Here is a 15,043-nt window from a genome sequence, read left to right on the forward strand (position 1 = left end):
GCGCGCCTCGCCCGAGCCTTTAATTAGAAACGCGCTGAGGAGCCTCTGAAATATTCATGGCCTCGGCGCGGCTCCCCGCCAGGCGGGTCCCCGGCCCCGCGGCCGCAGCCGCCGCGCTCCCCGCAGTCCCCCGCGGGGGGCCGCGTGGCGGGGGCGGGCGGGGAAGCCGCCTGTTTACCGGGAACTCCGGGCCGGGCTGCGGCGGGGAAAGGGAGGTGTTGGGGCGGGGGCGAGCTGCCGGGGAAGGGGCCGGCGATTTCCTGCGCCCGGCGGCCGGGAAGGCCGCGGAGGGGTGGCAGGAGCGGGTGCGGGTGGGAGACGCGGGCGCGCCGCCCTTCTCGCCGCTGCTTGGCACGGGCGGTCCCGGGGGGCCAGGCGGCTTCCTGGGCTCGCGGCGCGGCGCTGCCTGGAACCGCTCCCGGCGGGGCCCGGCGGGGTGAGGGCGGAGGGCGCGGGCAGTGCTGCCGGCGGGAGAGCCCGGCCGGCTCCCTCAGCCGCCGGCTCCCTCGGAAGACTGACGGCCCGAGGAAGGGGAGCCAGCGGCGGAGGGTGAGGGGGCCGACGGCCTCCCGGAGGCGGTGCGCTCCCCTGCGGACGCGGTAGCCGCCTCCCCGACATACGCCCGCCCGGCCCCGTGCCCTGCGCTGCCCGCCCCGCGGAGCCCCTCGGAACGTGTGGAGCGGGGCGGGTGAAACACGATCCGGCTGAACTTTTCTGTTTACTTTGATTGTGTGGATAAACCTCTCCCTTGGCAGCCGGAACGGGCAAACAGGGAGCTGCATCGCGTGGCGGCCGTACTTCCCAGACACCGAGCGACGACGCGGTGGCAGCGGGAGGCGCTGGGGACCCGCCTCTCGCGGCGGCGCCCGGACCCGCGGGGGGGATGGCGGCCGGGAGCGCCGGGCAGTGCCGCCCGCCCCGCCGTGCCCCGCCGCCCGCCGCGGCGGACAGGTAGCGCGCGCCGCCGGCCCCCCCTCAGGCAGCGGCAACAGCGACCCCCGGCGGCCGCCGCCGCGCCTCAGTCCCGCGCCGCCGCCGCCTGCCGCCAGGCGGCGCTGAGGGGCGCGGCCTCCGCGCGGGCCCGCCACCCGCGCGTGAGGGGCCGGCGGGCGGGCGTTAGCGGGCAGAGCGCGGGCAGGGCGAGCCGCGGCGCAGGGGCCGGCTGAGGCGGGCTGAGGGGAGAAAATGACCGTTTCCCTCTCACAGCGCTCCCTGCACCTCTCTTCTTTTCCGCGGTAGTATTCCTTAACTACTACTGTGTTATTTTCATCTGTATTAGCGGATTTATCTTGCCTTTCACACCGACATACAAACGGCATGTGTGTCTGTTGCTACAAAAATCTTAGTCCATGCTGTCACAATGAAGTTACTAAAAAAAAAACACCAAAAAGGGAAAAAATGCACCACATGATGAAGACAGGCACCCAAAGACAAAACTGAGCAAGAACACCTTGTCAGGAGTCCAGAATCCTTCCTCCCTGGTGGCTTCATGGCCTCTTTCCAGTCACCTTAAGACTCTAGGAAAAAGGTAAATTGAACGAGCAGTTCAACAGTGAGAGAGAGTGACCCTCTGCATGATATAACTTGGTATGGCTATGTTTACAAGTTAGTCATACCAAATATTGACACATTAGGGTCACCTGGTGAAGATAAGGAAGATGGAAAACGAGCCAGGTAATATACAGCCTGCTGTTCTGTTTCTACAATTACATTTCAAGTAGTCTTTCACCCGAAGTAATTTCTTTGGAATAAAGTAGATACAGCTGCAGAACTGATAGATGTGTTCAGGAAGTCAACTAAACACCTGGCTGGATTCTCCTCTGGCTTACAACTACCGTTTCCCTGTCATTTTTGGTCGCTGCCCTGTAAGGAAACAGCAGCCTGTGTTTCGAGTACACACAAGTTCACCTCAGGGAATGTCAGGCTGCCTCTTTCCTCGTAAGTTAGATGTACCCAGACATGTTTGTCATGTCTGGCACAGAGACCAGCTGGCTTGGAACAACATGCGACTTGTTGAATAACATGGTTTATGTAGCTTTCTTCCTTTTGAAGAGACAGTGGACATTATCAGAAATGGTGTTAATCCCTCTTAGGAGCTAACTCCACCATGAAACTGGGAATGGGATGACTGGCATGGGCCAAAAACACAGCAAGGACAAATTAACATCATAGACAATTTCATCCCAATGCTCGAGAGTATTCCCTTTAAATTTACTAATGTAGACTTAAACTCAAAGTACAGTGGAGATACTGACTGAGATACAAGGTAGATAAACAGCCTGTTGCTTTTTTATGCATGCAGAAACTGAGGCAAGGATCTATTCTGATTTCTTTACGCTGAGTTATACGAAGATATGTAAGAGCTCCCATGACTTCAGTGGAGTTAAATTCACACTGATAGATTCAGGATGATAATTTAAAGTGCCATCGGGTTGCATTTGCTTCAGTATATTTTCTCAGGGCTTCATCTAGACGATAACCACCTGAATGCTACCAAGCTCCTCCTCTGCACATATATTGCCAAAACCATGATTACTGAGACTTCCACCCACCCTCAGCCTGACTCCTGAGGCTTCCAAAGTGAGTAGGTGCACTGCTTGCCACGACTACTCACAGGTTCTTGGACTTCTTCCTGGGTATGGGGAAGTGCCTGATTCTTGTCAACAGTAAGGAGCCAGGATGATGAAGAAATCGTTCTTCCTGGATTTACAACATGTAAGTTTTAATCCCTTCAGGTAGAGATGAAAAAAGATGAACAAACCTTCCTAGCCAGGACAAAAACCTGCTTGCTTTCCTTGAAAGAGGGCAGAGAGGGAGATATGAGACCCACTCTCAAAAAGCAACATCAACCTGGGAGAGCAGGTCATTGAAGGTAATGCTACACGGTGAGTGTTTTGGCTTGTCCCAGAGGGGTAGATTTCATTTAAAAACACCTGGTGTGATTTTTTTGTCTTATTTTTAGAGGACATAGAGTTAGTGAACTCTTCTGCAATCAAAATCTATGAATAGCTCAATGTACAATGTTATTAATAATGCCCTATATTTAAATATGGTGATCCTCAGGATATTGGCCTTGCGAAGTAAGCATACATGAAGGAGATCAAATGCAGTATTTGGTGGGCAGTTTTAACCAGTGTACTGTTCCGTGTTCCATTGGTGGTTATGAAACAGAGGCACTACATTCAGAATTCAGAATAAATGCCAGGCAGAATTTCTCGCTTTGTTAAATAACTCACATTAGTCACTGTTTTCACCAATTCCATTCTATTATGCCATGCTAAGACAGTAAAGGAAAGAGATCTTGACTTCTTTTACTTACGTGTACATGAAAACAAGAAAATGTGTTCTCTTTGGTTCTGTCTTCTAAGACTGGTGAAATTTTCATGCTAAGAGCTCTACAGTTTCAAGCATGCTCTTGTTTCAGCTGATTATAACAGACATAAGGGTTCCTATCTATATTTAATAAAAGCAAGTGCAACATTTTCTGAAGTGATTGCAGAGCAGAGCTTATTGTCTAAATCAGGCTCATAACCAATACATGAACTGAGTGTATGCTTAGGAGAAAATTCCAATGGACACTCATATGACTAGGCTACAAAAATGCCTCTTGCACGGCTCTTTATTGACCTCAGAACTTCAAAACAATATTTTGAAATATATTTTCTCCTTAGACATCACAAAAACTTGCAAAAATCTTAAGAAGTCAAGTTGCACTGTTGGTTTAGAAAACGGACTTTTCGCTCTTCACAAGAAAAGCAGTATTTAATCTTCAGGTTACACGTCAATCCCACTAGAGATAAATATGATAGAATGAGATGGGGCTGGTAATTCTGTTGGGTTAATTGAGTGGGTATCAGTTTGTTGACATGGCAACCGGACTTCCAAATTATTGACTACACACATGGAATCTACATGCATGGTAGTTACTTTTAAAATCTGTACAGAAAAATACATACATTGCATCCAACAGATGATGCTTTCCAAAATATCTAGTCTAAGTGAGGAAAATGCAGAATATGTTTTCAATATAATGTATTGTACATAAGTATAAAATAATATTTATACACCTGGCTCAGTCATCTCTGTGAGCCTCCAACTCTCAGAGGCAATGCCCAATGACAGCTGCTGGGGAGTAAAGATGAGGCATTAAGGATTCCTGTAGCACTGAAATCAGCCAGAGAACATATATAACTAGAACAAAAACTTCAACAGATGTTAGGGGTATTAAAGCCAGTTGAGCATTTTAAGGGCTTTCCCCACTTCCTACCTGATGTGAATGTCAACAGGATTAAAATTCTATCAATCATTGCTGCAACCAAAACTAAGGAAATTTGATACAGTTCCCAAATGTTTCATCAGTATTATGGCCGTGGCCAGCTTGATGTTTGGTAGAAAGTTTTTTAAAAAAACAAAAAAACAACCCACAAAAAACCAAACCACAACAAAAAACTCAAACCATATTTCTGGCAAGAACTTTTATTTGCATGTAAATTCCATACGGCTCTGAGTTGGCCAATGCAACCGTTATTGAGCTAGTTTCAAAATCATCTTCAATCAGCTTTGTAGTGCTACACCAATGCAACGGTACTGCACCAGTGCAGAGCCACTGCAGAAATCCTACTGAACCAGCAGGAGGAAATTTAAGTCTTATGAGATGACTGTCAATTTTTTTTAGTTGCCTTTCATGGTCTGCAAAGTATCCCCTGAAGTCTCCAGAGACCATTTCTCTGAATTATTCCATATTTAGGTTTTCAGAGATTATTTATTTTGCACAGTAAATGTAAATGCCCCAGTGAAGCAATTCAAACCTCTCTTGACTGTAGAATGTTGCCTCAGGAGGACACTAACATCTCACTTCTGGGCAGCTAAGGAGTCTGGGGGATTAATTCCATTCTAAGAAACTGTCTTTCAGGGCCATTGGCAGTTCTGTAGCTGGTCTGCAGCAGTGAGCCTACTGTATGTGTGTTCACTGTTCACTCCTATCTGTTCAGACTTACATAGCTGCAGAAACTGCCTTTCCACATCAAATTAAGATTATGAGTAAAAGCCCTAGCTGATGTCTCATTAGCTGAGAGAGTGCGGTACATTTTCTGGCCTGCTCTGATCCCCCTGTGCCAAAGGAAAGAAGATGGCTTCAGCGTACTTAAGAACTCGGTAGTTTTAGAGGCAGAGTAGCTTCCTTTTTCATTCTCAACTATGATTCTTAGCTCGAGGAGAGAGGAAGTGGATCACATGTGTTTTTTAGAGCCATTGCTGATAAATGATAACATGTTTTGGTAGTGTAGCCTAGATTTGAGAATGTTATCTTACAGCTTGTTTGCACCACTTTAAAAAAAAAGTGTTGAAAAACAAATGCCATATCAGGCAACATAAGGATATCCCGTATGACTCACTATCAGCATCTGATTGCTAAGAACAAACATCAAGAACTTTAAAAAGTAAAGGTACTCTTTTTCCTTCTGCAGGTCATCAATAGGCAGGTGTGCCGTTCGTTTAGTGCGCAGGCCCCATGACTATCTGGTGGCCATCTGGATGACTTTTTACAGGTCAGATTCAAAGCAGGCCTATCAGCAAGGTCATGGTCTAGAGACTGCTTGTAGGCAAGCAGACTCTTTGGAAGATCATGTGCCTACAAAAGCAGCTAAGGGAGGGTGGGAGGTTAATTCCAATCTAAGAAACTATCTTTCAGGTCAAAAGCAGTTCTATAGCTAGTGTAGCCATGAGCCTACTATATGTGTTCTCACTGTTGACCAATGGTTCTCTCCCAGAAACCAGCACTGCAGTCCAAACTACCCAGGCCAACTTCGTAATGAAATAAGCTGCCTTCCAGGGTAAAGGCAGAAGGTTTATTCAATAGCAGCAGAAGACTATAAAGAACAGTCTATAGATCTAAGATTTCAACGCCTAGCCTTTCTTGATTCTGCACTTGATGTGGTATAAACGTATGAAAATGCAGAATATGTTTTCAGTATAATGTATCATACATCCATGAGCTCAGGGTTGTGAATGTTTTCTCTTATATTGGAAGTCTGCTGTCCTTTACAGAAAATTTAACATCCTGAGTCAGCCAAACTGTGGGAAGTCCAGGACCTGGCATACACAGGCTACATCTGCAGGAGTAAATATAATGTGCTTAAGAGCGTTGATAAAGTCTGTGGCACTTAAGCCAGCTGGCACAGGATAGGCCACATCCATTCTGTCCATTCTTCTTACTGCCTGTGAGAGGATAGCCTTACGCAAACTACTCATTAGGAACACTTCCTGGGCTGCCTAGCTTCCCAACAGTACTGAGGAATCGATCAGGAGAATTGTCACAGACTAACCACATGCCAGGGACTGCTCTAACAATTTAACAATATCGATGCGTGGGTGCCAGTGTCAGGAACCCTCTCTGGCAGTGTTCAGTTTTGTCTTTTCGTATAGGTACAACCTGGAGGTTCCAGCCATGTTGCAAGGGATAGAGACAGCCGCAAACCGGCAATCCCTCTAAAGACTCTCTTCAGTTGATAGAACTGACAAGAGCTTTTTTGCATCATGGCCTACATTGGAATGAAATAATCATCAGAGTCTGGGAACTGGAGCGGCTTCAAAAAGCACCTTCACAACTTGAAATCAGCTTAAAACAAAATAGTTCCATGTCTTTATGGTTATGTAGCTGTACACAGCTTCCACTGGAGGCAGCCATGAATCAATATAAATTGTGCAGAATCGCAGTGAAATCAACTTAGTTACAGAACAGAATAAAAAGATTTTTTTTTCCTTCCCCCCCCCCTCCCCCCCCCCCATGTGCATTGTCTGTATAAATGCAAGATCTTTTAGATCTTGTATGGCCATGGACAAAAACTGTCAATATCTTTATTTTTAGCCCAAAAGAAAAGAAAAGGTTAAAAAATAAATTTATTTGACCTTTGCCTCACATTACATTATTTTAAATAAGCTGTATCATACTTACTGAATATTTTACTACTGTGATTGCTCTCTTCCGCCTCTTTCCTAACCTGATTTTCACCCCAAAATCACTAGTCTGTTTTTTAATGGAGCAATTTTCGCATGTAACAGAATAATACAATTTTGAGACCAATGAAAATGTTCTATTCATTTAAGAGATTGATTATTTTTATTACTGTTATTATTCACTTCTTTTGTCTTATCCTAAGCTGTCAGTTTTGTCCAAATTTGTCTCACATAACATTAATGCCAAAGGGTTCTGAGACTGAAAACTGACTTGGATTTGACATTCATGACAAAGTAGGATCAATCTTCAATTTTTATGGGTTGTTTTATTATTGGTGTTGAAGTGTCATATTAAAAAAATCACATTGTAGAAGTATTTTCTACAATTTTCCCTCTAAATTGTTTCTATTTAGCAAACACAGCTAAATGGAAAAAAACCCCAACCCTGCAAAAAAGCAACAAACAGGTATAGCTATGGGAGGACCCTAAGTTGCTGAATTAGTACCTGTTTGTTATCATAAAAGATAAAAATCTAATTGACGATCCACTGGTCATGTTATTCATTTAGAGTTTATATTGAACTGAACCTGAATAACAGAGGTAGTGCAATTGTTTTCACCTTTTCCAGCTGGCATAGTCATTGAGGAAGGCTTCATGCATTTTTGTAGCGAGTTAGTGACAAATGCCACAAGGGAAAGGTGTCTGTCTTAAAATGTTAATTTCTAGTTAAAATATTCAACCGAGAGGTTATTTCTCATGTATGCAAATTTTTAAAATGTTTTTCTGATATACCAGAGAATAATTAATTATAGGCATGCAGGTGGACTTCTGTCGCTGCCATCAGGTACTGCAGATAGATATGGCTATATATGCCCATCTTCTCACTTATTTTGTAGTGCTAGTTTAGTGGAAATATAACTTTGGTAATTTCAGTTAAGTCATTTATTGCAGTCAGATGTTTCTGTTAGAGGCTGTCATAGAGAGAGAATATTTCCTGGTCAGTGTTGCCCAATGCAGCTGAGAGCTCTGCAATTATTCTACTTGAAACTGTAATCCCAGAAATTATTCTATTTGAAAACACAGGATTCAGAGTAAAAAAAACAAAAGCTCTTGTTTCAGACAGAGCTATTTTTCTCCTTTTCTTTGTCCATTCCTCATTTGTTAGAGGATCAAAAGGCCAATAGTCAAAGGAAAAGGACCATAGTAACACTAGTTAGGAGCTAGATGAAATCTGGAACTTCCATTCTCTGAAAAAGTCCAACATTTCAAAACATTTTGTGTTTGTTTTGAGACAATCTCACAAATAAATAAAAACCCTTCAAAAATATTGGCAGTGGAAAATAAATGTGAAAAGAGGTTCAGGAAATCAGAATATCCTATGGTTTTTCCAAAATTAAATGGTGCACCCAGCTAATTCAAAAGTGGGAGCACACTTGGGAGTTCCCCAAATTTAGGACTAGCACAGGGAACATGTGGAACAGGATGTCTAACAAATCAAGTCTTGAAGGGCCTTCCAGGGTCTGTAAAGCTTGAATCTAACTAGATTTCCCAAGGCTGCTATGTTCTTGGCTCCATGATGTCCTGCAACTCCTGACTGTGCCAAGAAACTTGATCTTGAGATAGGCTGTTCAGTCTGTTAAGTTCCCAGTTGCCTGACTCTTAAGCAATCCGTTTGGTGCAACCTACTAGGGAACTGCATTTGTGATTTGTCAGAGGTTGATAGAAAGTCATATTTCTGCAGAACTTTTTAAAAAGCTTTTAACAAAGGAGTGCTCCTCTTATGAAATATTGCCATGTTTGAAAACGTCTTACTAGCTCTTTTCCTTTAGTAGGAAGTTCTCAGTCTGAGAAACTGGGTGAAGGGATAGAAATTAAAGGAGCATGATCCATTTGGAGTATTTATCAGTAGTAAACCACTAAATATTGCTGCCTTCCCGCGCCCCCCCCCCCCCCCCCCCCCCCCCATGTAAAACTTGCTGTGTTCAGTAAGCAAGTCCTTGTGTAGGCAAGCAGTTACCTACTGAACAATGAGGCACAAATATCAGAAAAAGTTCTGGTTTTTATGTTTATGGGAAAAATAAGTATTTTCATCTTATTCATCTTAATCTATATTCAAGGTGAGGTGGCCCTAATAGCAGTACAGTTATCTGTCAGCAGTGTATCCCAGAAGGATGGCAAATGGATCTGGCAGTTTTCTATAGCATACTTTAGAAAAGAAATGTTATTCTAATATTGATCACATATTTGTCCAGAGTTAGTGGATGCTGTGATCAGTTGCTTCAGATAATGTGGAAAACAGGTACATTTTTGTTGCCATGAAAGGGAAATTGTATGTTTTTTTCTTATCTTACCCAAAGGAATATGTACAGAAGATCAAACTGAAGTGATACTTAATTCAGTAGAACCACATTAACCTCGGTCCTAGTTCTCTCAGTTGATGAAATATCCATATACTTTATGTCACTAGAAAAGTGCTTAATGAAGGCAGCCCCAATTAACTATTCAGACATCAGTGGATTAATCATAGGTTAATGGAAGATAACAGTGATTAGTTACTTCACTTACTTGCTCATTGTAACAGATTTTCATGTTATTCAAGGCAAGAACAACTGACTCTCCTTCCAATTTATATTGGAATGTTTCTTTTGACATGTTCTACAGTCCTTAAATTATTTTTATGCTCTTTTTTTTGTGATCCTTCCTCTTTTTTCCCCTACATCCTTTTGTAAAAGGAAACATCAAAAGAATTCGTAGCATGCCAGTAACAATCTCACCGCTGCTATATCTGGTTTTACAGTTGTGTATATCTTGTTATGAAACTCAAGTGCCAATTCATTATGTTATTTTGCTACAGAATAGTATTGAGTTATTATATTAGTAGCACGTATTTAACTGCTTAACAATATATCTGTGTGGTTACATTTGTCAACAAAAATCTATTTTCTAAAAAAATAATTCATCTCTTCTTGTTTGACAAAATCCATTTTTTGTAAAATCTGTGTTGACTGAGATTAACTAGAATCCCATCTTTTAATTTTTTATTTATTTATTTTTAAATATTTTTCTCTTAATTTACCCCTGACTGGAATCAGACTAATCAATTATCGTCCATATCACTCCATTTCCTCATCCTGAATGGTGACAGAAGAAAAAATAAATCAGTGTTTTCAGTCTTCTACAGTTTCATTATCACTGTAATAAATAAATAAAATTAAAATCAGGAGGCCAGATATTTCCTCAGCAAACAATGAAGTGTTACTGGAAATATCTTACACCCCTGTAAGATGGTTATCTGTTTTTGATGTTGTCTAATAACTTTCTTGGTTACTAGTGAATTAAGAATCTTTCCTTTATTCCTATGTGATCCATGTATCTTATCTGGCTTTCTTCTAAAGACAGAACAAAAGTATTAATTGAATAAATGTTCCTTTTCAGCCCTATTAATAATTTAACAATTCATGTCTAGTTAAAAGGCCCGTTTCATTGCTATGATTCATTTCTTTTTCAGTGCATTAGAAATCCCTCACTCTTAGTTGTGCTGCAAATGGATCATTTTTTCTGTTGTTAGCTTTCCTATAGTTCAGGTGGTTTTAGCTACTTATCATTGTATTTCAATATTATTAACACAAGTTTTGTAAAGGAGAGTCATGACTTACATATGTATTGTGCTTTTTTGGAGGAATTAGCATGCATTAGGGAAATCTGGCTGATACTGTCAACAAACTCTCTCAAAAGGCTTCTACATAAATAAAGCATCCACAGAATAAGAACCAAAGTCATTACATAGGTAAATAATTACCTAGAATACAGAAAAAGGAGATTGGAATAAGGAGTAAATTTTCACACTGCAAGAAGGTTATCAACAGAACCCTTTAGGGATCTGTGCTAAGATTTTTAATTTCCAGCATGTTCATGTATAAGGCATTCCTTGAAAAATGTGATAGTGTTTACTGATATGAAGTTATTCAGGAAAGCCTGACTATGAAAAATTGGAGAAGAGCCTTGTAAGACTGAATGGTCACTGTAATGGCAGATGAAACTCAATATTGATACACCCAATGTTAAGCAAAATATATGGGGAAAATAATCTAAGTTTTACACAGAAAGTAGATCGAGCTGGTTACTGTTCTTCTGGAAAGATGTCTTGGAATTAGAAAAGATAGTTCTGTCAAAAATATCATCCTAGAGCTCAGAATCAAGACCTTTTTATAAAAGAACAGAGAACACGGTAGAAACCACTCCTTTCCTTTCTATGGAGCACGGTGATCTGTCTTTTATCTGTGTTTATCCTCCCTCCTGACTGCAGAAATATGAACTAGTACTGTAGGAGGTTCTGAAAAGTTTAACAAAGGTGATCAGGTGTGTGAAATAGCATCTGTACAGCGAACAGCTAAGTGAATTAGGACTTTCAACATGGAAATTGTATGAGTAGAAGAGGTATGTGTAGAGGTCTATGAAATCAGGAGTGCCACAGGTAGAGTAGTATAGGGAATGATTGTGCCTTCCAGTGCAAGATTTGGGGTGTGTAGATTCAAAACAGATGATAGAAAGTGATCACAACGTGGTTTATCTGCAAAACACCCTTACACGGGATGCTCCACATGGTAAGCATTTAAATGTATTCAGAGGTGACTGGAAAAATCTATGGAAGCAAAAACTAAAATAAAAGGCTACTAAATTATAAAAACTGACATCTTTGTTCTCTGAAGTTTGTGAATGAGCTCCTGGGGATTCCAAGAGTAATCTTTTCTGATGAATGTATCATTAAATGCATGCACTTCTATGCTATTTCCTATGTGCTCCCTTGTCAGACTCTGGATGCTCATCTACATGGAATCTTGGTTTCAACAGGTATGGCCACCCTTCAGAAATGTTATGGGAGACAGCAAATAATTTAGCATGAAGCATTAAGAAATTTTAAACACATTGCAGTCCAGATCTGTCAGAATCAACATTTGCAGTTGTGATTGTAGTTTGGTGCTACATTTTAAGCCTAGCCAGAGCCTGTTTGCCTTTAATTACCTTAAAATGATGGTCAATGGAATTACATCCAGTTGGCGACCGGTCACAAATGGTGTTCCCCAGGGCTTAGGATTGGGGCCAGGCCTCTTTAATATCTTTATCAATGATCTGGACAAGGGAATTCAGTGCACCCTCAATAAGTTTGGAAATGACGCTAAGTTGCAGGGGGAGTGTTGATCTGCTTGAGGGCAGGAAAGCTCTGCAGAGGGATATGGAAAAACTGGACTGATGGGCCAAGGTCAGTTGTATGAGGTTCAACAAGGAAAAGTGCCGGGTCCTGCACTTGGGTCACAGCAACCCCATGACACGCTACAGGCTTGGGGAAGAGCGGCTGGAAAGCTGCTCTGTGGAAAAGGACCTAGAGGTGCTGGTCATCAGCCAGCTGAATATGAGCTGGCAGTGTGCCCAGGTGGCCAAGGTGGCCAACAGCATCCTGACTTGTGCCAGAAACAGTGTGGCTGGCAGAACTAGGGAATTGGTTGTCCTCCTGTACTCCACACTGGTGAGGCTGCACCTTAATTCTTGTGTTCAGTTTCTGGCCTGTCACTACAAGAAAAAGACTGATGCACTGGAGTGTGTCCAAAGAAGGACAATGAAGCTGGTGAAGGGTCTGGAGCACAAGTCTCATGTGGAGCAGCTGAGGGAACTGGGGTTGTTTATCCTGGAGAGGTGACAGCTCAGGAGTGACTTTATTGCTCTCTACAACTACCTGAAAGGAGGTTATAGCCAGGTGGGGTAGGTCTCCTCTCCCAGATAACAAGAGCTAGGACAAGAGGAAATGGCCTCAGGTTGCATTAGGGGAGGTTTAGATTGGGTATTAGGAAAAAATTCTTCACAAAAAGGCTTATCAAACATTGGAACATCTGCCCAGGGAAATGGTTGAGTCACCACCCTTGGAGGTATTTAAAAGATGTGGGGATGTGGCACTTAGGGACATGGTTTAGTGATGGACTTGGCAGTGCTAGGTTAACAGTTTGACTTGATTATCTTAAAGGCCTTTTCCAACCTAAATGATTCTAGGATTCTATGAAAATCCACTAGAAACTGTGTCACTGGCTTTACTTTTTTCTCCTGGCTCTGAGGACACTATAAAACATAGCAATTATGTTTCAGTCCCTATTTTTATAACTATAATTTTATTTAAGACCCAACTATAATTTTTAACCAGTTTGGTTTATATCAACTGCAGAACTTAGTCAATTCACCCTTGCTGGTATACAACATCCTTTCTCTGCAAATTTCATAGAATCTAGTAATAGATTTCTCTCATCATTTGTAAGATGACCTTAATCATAATATCATGCCCAGTGTTTCATTTAATAGAAGTCAGTGAACCAGCTTTTCTCTATGATTTTCAATAAATCAGTTGCCCATGTTGGGTACAGTCCTCATTTTAATCCTGCAGGTTTTGAGGGGTCCTGACATAACCTGAGATACCCGTTAGCAACCAAGCCATAACACAACAGCATGGAAACCTGCAGTCGTAAACATTTTGGTTCTACCAGCACCAGCCCACTTCCTGTGTCGGGGTTTGGCTTCTCGCTAGTGCTGCTCTAACCTGTATTCCTAATCCCTCTTCTCACCTAAATTTTAGTTACAAGCCTACAAAGCAATATGTCTGCCAAAGTGAAAGGACTTGAACAGAGGACAGTTGAGCAGTCAGCAATGCAAGTTAGATAGTTTGTCTGCCAACACATGAACCTTAATGGATACATTTGCTGCAAAATTCTAGGCAGTACTATGTAGCCTCCATTAACAAGTTCTGTACATGATCTATGGGACAGATTTTTTTTCGGAAACCCTGTGATACCTGAAGGAGAGATACTTCAGAGGTCTGTGCACATTCAGTTCCTTGAAGTTCAAAGTGTTCACCGGTTAAAGAACATATATTTTTTGTTCTTGTCACCTTTTTGAAATTTTTTCCATTTCTTTGACTGAGGCTGGTCTCCACTCTCACTGGTTGCTGTTCCTGCACTGATTGTAATATTCGTTTATTTCTCTTTCCAAGGACACTTCCTCAGACTTACCATATTTTATTCTGTTGTTGTGTCAAGAGTATTAAACTACATAATGGCAGCTACCCTACTCATTTATGAGGGGAGGGGAGAATAATGCAGTCACAGTTCATTTATGCTGTTACTCATGACAGGAACAAGTTATTTTATATTTAGAAGTCAATTCAGAAAATGTTAACCATAAACTATGCCTGTTAACTCCAGCCTTCACCTTAATCAACCAAAGATTTGAATTAGCACTTTTCCCAGTTCTTTTCAGTCCTAAACCCTAGCCCATCTCCAGACCAAAGCATTTGCTGAAGAGTAGTCCAGGATCCCATTACATCCACTATAACTTATTCTGAGTTGTTGAAAACCAGCTGTATTTCTTATATGATATGATGAACATACTTGCTTCAGAAATAAACATCAGTTTGATGGCTCCAGACCTCCAGCTATTTTGATCTTGTAAAATCTATCTTTTTAAAAAATAAATAATATTTTCAGCAGTTTCTGTTGAGAAACCTTAATTGGAAGCAGAATTATCTCTACTGTAGGCCAAAGACCCCTGGCAGTTACAATCTCTGACGCTCATTATAATCCTCTAAGTGACTATGTTACCCATGTTACCCTTATAAACCACCTTACTGTACTTGCTAGAAAATAAAATAAACCCCATTATATGCATGCTTGTTCTGGTTTTACCCTGGCTGTGTGAGCTTTGCAGGGTTCAATTTTAAAGCTAGTTAATCTATTCTTCCTGTTTGAATACTTTCACTTTACCAGCAATGCAGTGATGACTCACAAGAACTAATTTTGTTAGCTCTCTCAAATAGAGTTCATGTGTCTTTTTTTGAATCTAGAAAATTGACTGTTTGTGTTCCATAATGAAACAATACACACATGCATGCAATAAGCCCAGGAGGTTAATTCCTGCCTCAGTGAATTAAGATACCTCAGGCTAGAAGGAGTAGGAGAGCTTGCATACCAATTTGTCAAGTATTTGTGGATTTTAAAAGAGTGGGGCTGCCATTGTGTGTGTCCTGATTCTTCTATAATAACTGAAAAATCTA

At 41.9% G+C, this 15,043-nt stretch overlaps 1 long non-coding RNA gene across 3 annotated transcripts; it reads left to right on the forward strand.

The window, feature by feature from the left end:
• Positions 1–1,151: 1,151 nt before the first annotated feature.
• On the forward strand, positions 1,152–6,918 carry LOC121090715. 3 transcript variants are annotated; one of them, XR_005828674.1, is made up of 5 exons: positions 1,152–1,528; positions 1,635–2,580; positions 2,736–2,872; positions 5,466–5,546; positions 6,424–6,918. It is a non-coding gene; the product is annotated as an uncharacterized LOC121090715 (long non-coding RNA). The 3 variants fall into 3 exon arrangements; XR_005828673.1 differs by having other exon boundaries at positions 1,152–2,580; positions 2,736–2,885; XR_005828672.1 differs by having other exon boundaries at positions 1,152–2,580.
• The last annotated feature ends 8,125 nt before the right edge of the window (positions 6,919–15,043 follow it).

Source organism: Falco naumanni, chromosome 6, assembly GCF_017639655.2.
Source record: "Falco naumanni isolate bFalNau1 chromosome 6, bFalNau1.pat, whole genome shotgun sequence".
NCBI classification, from domain to species: Eukaryota; Metazoa; Chordata; class Aves; order Falconiformes; family Falconidae; genus Falco; species Falco naumanni.